Below are 8,857 nucleotides of genomic sequence, written 5' to 3' on the forward strand. Positions count from 1 at the left end.
AGGGAACATTCGTATCTCAAAGCTGAATTCCTGATCTGTTTGATACAGCGGTTGGAGACTTTCAGTTTGCACTCTCCTCTAAATATTCTGCAATAGTTGATAAATGCATCCTTTCACTGTCACGTTAGGAAAGGTCTCTTCAGTACCACTCTTGGCAGCTTGTTCATAGTCAATGGGGAAATTTGTTGAGTGCAATGTGGAATTGATGACCAGAATTTCTCTAAACAGGCCCCATGGAAGATTGCCCAGTCTGCTCTCGTGAAATTGAACTTAGGAGGTCTGGTGATGGGTGCGATGTCGCGTGCATAATGTTGGAGCTTTTTATGACTACGACACCCCCAACGATCGTAGGAGGGCTGTTGCCGGCAGCAGTAACGTTATTTTAATGGTTTTTGGCCTGTTGTAAGATGTCTTAAGTCAAGTCGTACGTTAACGTGACGATATCGTAAGATGTCCTTGTTGTCACACATCATAGAGGCATTACGACAATCGAGCGCTGCATTCGACTGTCGGGAAGAGATTTACGACAAGCATATATTACTAACAAACAACTATTAGGGTCCAGATGACAAGCAGCCATCTACAGCTCCACAGCCATCATCATCACCTGCTGCTCACCAGAGACACACCACAACTCTTGCAATTTGTTCTTGCTACTTTGGCCTATCTTTTTTTCTTAAGAATACATCTGTCAGGCATTTGAAATACTGATTTCAAAAGTGTGTCTTACCATCACACTAGGTATACAGAGTACTGTAGCAAGGTTCAATGAGCAAATGAGGAAAAAGGAAACAACAGGATAGCATGACGTATATGACATACCGTGCCGTGCCATCTTGAAACTTTGTTATTTGTTAAGTGGCTTGAAGTTACCTACATGTCACCATAATACACAGGTTCTTGGTGGACTTGTAATTCGCTTACACCAAAGATGCGCTCGGGTGGTGATATAGATCGTAATATGGGTTCCACTATAAATAAAATTGCGCTTGTGCCTCAAGGCGAGTTCACACGTTCCAATTTGCGACTGAAATTGCAAGTCGCTAGAAGTATCGAGTGAGCCCTTCTAGTCGGAAAGCTTCTCACATAGCGACTAGAAAGTATCGATTAGTTGGCGCTTTGGCAGGAAGTGAATGTAAACAAACAGCTACCCGCCAAGATGTCTTCCATTAGTGACGATGCTGAAGCGGTGGTTGCTCTTCTTTTGGCGTACCGGAGAATCAACAGAAAAGAAAATGCTTGTGGATATCACACACTAATCTTAAGACTATGCACAATTGCGATCAACTTAAATCCTGACTAGTCTTCAAATCTCACGTCCAACAACACCGTGCAATGAGAGAAACAGCTCTTGGAGAGTGGCAGCTATTTCGTCGAACGACGATTAACGTTTCGCAAGCCCGCCCCCCACCCCTTTTTTTTTAACTGTATAATTAATTTCTGGGGTCCCAGATGTGTTCTTTTCCCTCACCAACTCTAACATCTTCTCTGCATCTGGAGACCACATTTTCAAAGCTTATTCCGTGACGTCGGAACGTAATTAAAGTCTCAAATCGACTGAACAAGACCAACATGTTGGTCTTGTTTTACGACTGGTTTCTCCAATCGCTAGGCACCGATATTTAGTCGGAAACTATACCGACTTGCAATTTTAGTAGCAAAATAGCATGTGTGAACCGGCCTTCAGGTAATGGAAAACCAGTGGGTCATGCAATTCGCCCTGGACCAGCTGGTGACGATGTAGCAGAAGCAAGTAGTGCTCTACGGCAGACGATGCATGCTCAACAGGATATGGTGTAGGGGTCCTCTGCGGCAGACGGTGCTTGCTTAATAGGATATGGTGCGGAGGTGCTCTACGACAGACAGTGCTTACTCAACAAGGCAGGTGCAGGCTCTTCAACAGATTACTGCATATCAGTGGCAATCTGTAGAAATTTAAATAAAAATCTTATAATCTTTTGTTCATACCAGTCACCAGCATTAACCTGTTTATGTAAATGTGTAGAATTATTGTTGTATTTCATTTCTTCTTTTTTTAACTTAACCTAACCCCACCCCGAGGTCCCCCTGAGGTACAAGGGCACATAACCTCGACCCCGTATTTAAACTTTATGTGTATCCAAAGCTATATAGCTTCAAAAAGAAAAGACCAGTAATGAGAGGAAAAATATTTTAGTACCAAGCATGCAATACCAAAAAAAAAAAAAAAAAACTACATATCCGATAACATTTTGGAAGAAACCATTTGCAAAATAACTCTCAGGGCCATTAAACCTGGGTATAGCTGGGCTTTGTATGGCTACACTTAGTCCTCCGTGTAAAGATGACTTCTATAGCAGTAGTTATTACAGTAGAAGGAAGGTCACAAATATTGCGGTGCTTGTGGTGTGGCGGCTCACAACTGCCCATGCATCTCGCCAATCGGCAGAGCAAATTTGCTCTCTCTTCTTCATTTTGTTTTCACTGATTTATGCAAGATTTCATTTTGTACATCACAAAATCATATTTCTTGGGTGGTAAAGCTTGGATTAAGCAAAAAGAGCTTGTTAAATATATATATATATATATATATATATATATATATATATATATATATATATATATATATATATATATATATATATATATATATATGTATATATATATATATATATATATATATATATATATATATATATATATATATATATATATATATATATATATATATATATATATATATATATATATATATATATATATATATATATATATATATATATATATATATATATATATTTTTTTTTTTTAATAAACCGAAAAGTATAATTATTTTCGGTTTCTTTTTACCAACCCCTATACCATTACATCTTTCTTTCCTTATAAAGACAAAATCCCCACTAAGCTAAAACCCAATGTAGTGCATTAATATACTTGTTCGGTAGGTAAGCACCGATACATAGGCGAAACGTCTAGAAACCTCACTCTGCGTATCGCTGAACACAAGGGTACATCTCCCCGTGCAGGATCTAAGATAACTAACCCCAACTTCTCCCCTATTCGCTCAACAGATGACAACTTTAAAATGTTATTGAAAGCTAATTACCCAAGCGACATCAAAATTCTTGAATCTTTATTTATTCATAAACTAAAACCAGAGCTAAATAATCACACTCCTTCCAACTCTTTAACTATTCTCTAGCTTCGTTCACAACTCATTTTTAGTTTCATAAAAGTATTTGTTGAGACTTTCCTTTCCTTTTCCTCTCACTCACCTCACAGCTCCACTACAGAAAGGTAATGACCCACCGTTAGATAAAAGTATTTTTCTCTTATGAATATTAAATTAATTGATTTTTTACTCTATGTTCATATTTTAGACACATATCTTGTCATTTAACTCAATTTTATTTTTTTTAGCTAACCTGATGATGCCGAAAGACTCGGTGAAACGTTGAAAAATAAACTCTGGTCCTCCGTCGTGGATGCTTTCTTACGTGACCTTACCCTATATATATATATATATATATATATATATATATATATATATATATATATATATATATATATATATATATATATATATAATCATAATTCCATGACCCATAGCCTCTGAACCAACGCGAAACCGCTTTTCCCTCCGACCCAAGAACTAACACGTAGAAGCAGGCGCCATTAAGGTACAGGTGTGCGGTGAGCATCATGAATAATCTCGTGTACAAGCTGAACTGTAACGCAGCTAGTCAGTATGTTATTATTACAAGGAAAATATTCTCGTACACTCGATGTTCGAGAAAACGTAGTAACATGTGTGGATTTCGAGGCTAATCAAGGGTTTCTCTAAAATATTCATATGATTCAGAAATGAATATTCAATACTTGTACATAAACGGAAATTCTTTTTACATGAGGTCTCAAAAAGTGTAAAGACAGCTGCACATGAAAATACAGATGCGTACACAAATCCACGCACCCACCCACCCACCCACCCACTCACACCCACACAGACAATCATACACACACACACACACACACACACACACACACACACACACACATATATATATATATATATATATATATATATATATATATATATATATATATATATATATACATATATATATACATATACATATATACATATACATATATACATATATATGTTACGTTCACCGGTTAAACTGGTAAGATTGGCATCGGAGAGCCGGTGAACAATAACAATAAAAAAAACACTGCAGGTTCAACTGGTGAGGAAATGTAAAGGGGTCACTTTAAAAGCTACTTTAATAACCCATAATGAAATTGACACATATATAACAAGAAACATGAAACACAGATATATAACATGAAACACAGGAAAATGACATACACATATACATATAACACAGTAATAAATACAACAATAAAGAACCCAACTTAATACCTAACAATAATCCTAATCCTATATAGAGGCAATGTGGAAAACACGGACGAGGGAAGTGATACTTATGCGGTGTCGCAGTGGTGAAATGCTGGGTGATGGTTGATCCCACGGCAGAACCAAGAGGCGTTGTGTTCACTGGTTGAGGCTTGGATCTCAACTGCCAATCCAGAAAACCAAGAGCTGGCTCAACACTTTCGGTTGAGTCGAAAGGGGCCGCGTGAATCCAACTTCGGGACAGTAGCCGGGCTTCATGAAACGGTGACGTGGAAGGTTCACGAGACGGTGGCGTGGAAGGTTCACGAGACGGTGACGTGGAAGGGAGGCGGAGAGGTGGCGAACGAGGTAACAAGCGGAGGAGGTGATGGTAGTAATGCATGTTACGGGCGGGCCGTAACATTTCCTCCCCCCTAAGACCTCCGTAATGGGCTCATGAAGGAGGTGAGACGGGAGATCTTGATAAGGCGTCGGCGATGATGTTGTCCACCCCCACCACCAGACACAGCACCTCGCAAAGGAAGAACCTGCAGAAGCTTGAAGCGCACATCGGAGGAGACGATGACGAGGAGGCGATACACGAGCCAGACAGCGGTGATGGTGGTGAGAGAGACCAGCCAGAACCAGATGAAAATGTAGATCTTCTCGTTGATGATGTTAACCGCCAGCACACACATGGTGTCGTGGGTCTCGATGGTTCCCGAAGGGCCGAACTTCCTGAAGGTGCACTTGGTGACTCTGGGGAAGATGCGTGTCATGGGATCGATGCGCTTCTCGGGGTCCATGTCAGGGAAGTTGATGACCTCCGTGCCGTAGGTGAGGAAGGTGCCGCCCAGGAACAGGTCGGTGAAGTAGATGTTGCCCTCCAAGTCCTGAGTTATGTAATTTATAGCCCTCTGGAAGGTGGCGGGAGCATTAGACACGCAAAGGGCATCACTGGTATTGGTATAGTCCGAAGGGAGTGATGAAGGCGGATATTATTTGGGCCTCGTCCGAGAGGGGAATCTGGTAGTAACCTTTAAGCAAGTCTATAGTGGTTACAAATTTGGCTACTCCTATACTATCTATAAGGTCCTCTATCAAGGGCAATGGGTAGGAGTCTGGCAATAACTTTTTAAGATCAGACTGTTGTGAAGGTGTTAAGGAAGGAAACACCTCATCAAGGTTGGACATGATTTGGCTGTTTGAGGGGCGTCCTTTAGGTGACAAGAAGAGGAATTCGATGTCGGACTCTTCCTCGGGGGGCACAGGACCAGACTCCTTTCCTATCAGACATACAGGTACAGCGCGAGACAAGTCGTCCTCTGGTTCTCTGGAGTGGTAAGGTTTCATTAGATTAATATGAACAAGTTGGGAATCCTTACGACGGTCAGGAGTGTGGACCACATAATTTAATGGACTTAGTTTTGAGCCACAACATAAGGTCCCATGAACTTACTGTGAAGAGCATTGCCTGGAGTGGGGAGAAAAGTAAAACCTTGTCTCCTGGTTTGAAACTTCTCATGACAGATTTGGGAAGAGAATTCTGTTGCATTTTAGTTTGAGATTTGAGGAAGTTTGATTTAGCAAAGATCTGACTTCACTGATTTTATTCTTAAGGTTACTGATGTAGTCAGACACACTGGGGCTTGAAGGAGTATTTTGAGTAAACCATTGATCCTTTAATATTTTGAGAGGCCCCCTGATCTGTCTACCATAGAGTAATTCAAAAGGGAGTAACCTAAAGAATCTTGAGGAGATTCTCTTAAAGCGAAGAGAAGGAAAGAAATACTTTCATCCCAGTCTCCTTGATGCTCCAAGCAATACTTCTTCATCATGGATTTTAATGTTTGGTGAAACCGCTCCAGACAGCCTTGGGATTGGGGTGGTAAGCCGAGGAGGTAACATGGTCGATGTTTAGCTCATTCACTATCTGTTGGAAAAAATGGCTAGTGAAATTGCTACCCTTGTCAGACTGAATTTGTTTTGGAATTCCTACCGAGGTGAAAAAATGTATTAGATGTTTTACAATGGTCTTTGATGTGATGTTCTTAAGAGGAATGCTTCAGGGTACCTGGTAGTGGGATCCATGAGGGTTAACAAATACTGATTCCCTCGTTTGGTTTTGGGTAAGGGCCCTACGCAGTCTAGTATGATCTTTTCGAAGGGCTCCGTCTGAACTGGAATAGGCGTCAGAGGAGCTGGCACAAGGCGTTCGTTAGGCTTACCCACAACTTGACATATATGACATGTTTTTACATAGTGTGACACATCCTTTTTCATTCCTGGCCAAAAAAATGTTGAAGAGCCTTCTTGTAGGTTTTTTGGATGCCTAGATGACCTGACAATCCATCATGAGCTAGTTCTATAATGGCTGGTCTTACAGACAAGGGATGACAACTTGATGTGTTTCTGACCAGGTGTCTAGTTGTTTCAGTTCAGGAGGTCTGTAGGCACGCATCAGGACTCCTTCCTGATAATAAAAACAAGGCAATTTAGACATATCCTTTGTCTCACTGGCCACATGTCTGATCTTAGCCAAAGTGAGATCCTGTTCCTGAGCATTAATCAAATTCTCCTTTGAAATGATGTCATTATACAAGTTGTCAGTAGAGGCAATCATTGGTGGAGGAGGTGATGAAAGGGCAGGGGACTTGGACTGAGACCTGGTGACTGCACACACTGGGAAGAAGTGAGGGATGTTTCGTCCAGGGTCTTAGTGGGACTTTCTGTTAAGGGAGAATCAAGAACAATTAAGTTTGGAACAGCCAAGTTACCCGCAAGATCATTACCCAGTACAAGATGTACCCCGGTACTGGCAGTTCACCAGGTTTAATGGCTACCTCAACCTCTCCTGAAATGAACGGGCACTGTAAGCTAATATTAGCCAAGGGATAGGAGAGCTGTGATTCGAGACCTGTAAGGATCACCTTCTCCCAGTGAAAGCCTGTTTGATGTTAGGGATGACATCTTCCCTTAAGATGGATTGGGCAGCACCTGTATCACGCAGAACCTTGATATTTATTGCCTTGTCTTTACCATCAGTCAGGGACACTTTACCTTGATACATGTACGAGTCATAAAGTTCTAGAGGAGAGTTGACAGGGTTAGCTAGGGCCACTGGTTTCTTGTTCTCAAATGTGTTAGGTCTAGGGACACAAAAGAAAATTGACGTTGAGAACCCTTGCAATTTGGGTGTCTACATTTCTGGATCGTGTGACCTGGCTTCTTACAGTATGTACACCAGGGGGAATTATATGCATTTGGCGAGAATCCGGTTGGCTTACCACCCGCGCCCCAAAACCTTCCCCAAAGGAGGACCTAACATTAGACAGTGAACCACGACCTCTACTACCCAGGGATCCCATCAACAAAGCAAACGCATCAGCCACTTTAGCGGCAGACATAAGCTCACTCTCTCCCGTTCTTCCACATGCCTCAGAATATTAAATGGTAACTTGTTCTTCCATTCTTCCAGGACCATTAGATTGAGCAACTCCGAAAAGGTGGTAATGTTAAGGGCGGCTAACCATTTCTTAAATTGTCTTAGTTTCTCACTAGCGAATTCAACATAGGTGTGAGACTCTGGTTTCACATACTTTCGAAACTGCTGTCTGTATCCATCAGAAGTGATAGAGTAGGCGTCTAGAATGTTACCTTTGATCTCTTCATATTCTACCTCATCACTAAGGCCGTTGTATACCCTATAAGCTTTTCCTACTAGCTTAGGGACAAGGAGAGACACCCACTGATCCTTGGGCCATTTATTCCTATGAGCAATGCTCTCAAAAGCGCGAAATGACCCGTCAACATCAGATTCATCAAAAGGGGGAACTAGCGGAGCAGCTGTAGCAGGATTAAAGCTTGCTAACTGTTTCTTTATATCTATTTCTTCCCTCTAAACTTAGCGTCATTTCGTAGGGCTAACTCCTGAATTTCTAACTCTTTCTCCTGCCTTCTAAGTTGTAACTGAAATTCTCTCTCTTTATCTTTATCTTCTTTTTCTGCCTGTAGTTGCATTTGTTTTTGCCTGTAGTTGCATTTGTTTTCATGCATCCGGTATTCTAGTTTAAGCTTCTCAATTTCCCATTGACTTATCCTACTCTTATCCTGTTCTTCCTGGGGACTGTGTATTATAGTCCTCGTAGAGGCTGACATGGGAGTTAACTCTTCTATGGCATTTCCTAGCAACTGACCTTCTTGCACTAGATGTTCAACAACTACATTCTTAATGACCTCTTTAGTCATCTGAGACGTGATGGGAACATCAAAATGTTTAGCGATGGCTTTCCATTGGTCCTTCTTTATATTAGCATATTTAAGTTGTTCCAGAGAAGGGTCGGCACAAAATCTTCAACGTTAAACTGAGCGGAAGCCATATTAAATAGATGTTAAACCACAACAAAAAAATGATAAGCGAATTACTTAAGTGAGGAACTTGGCAGAGTGATAATAAAGGCAACCTTGAAATTACCTAGA

This window comes from Portunus trituberculatus, chromosome 37 (assembly GCF_017591435.1).
Source record: "Portunus trituberculatus isolate SZX2019 chromosome 37, ASM1759143v1, whole genome shotgun sequence".
Taxonomy (NCBI): Eukaryota; Metazoa; Arthropoda; class Malacostraca; order Decapoda; family Portunidae; genus Portunus; species Portunus trituberculatus.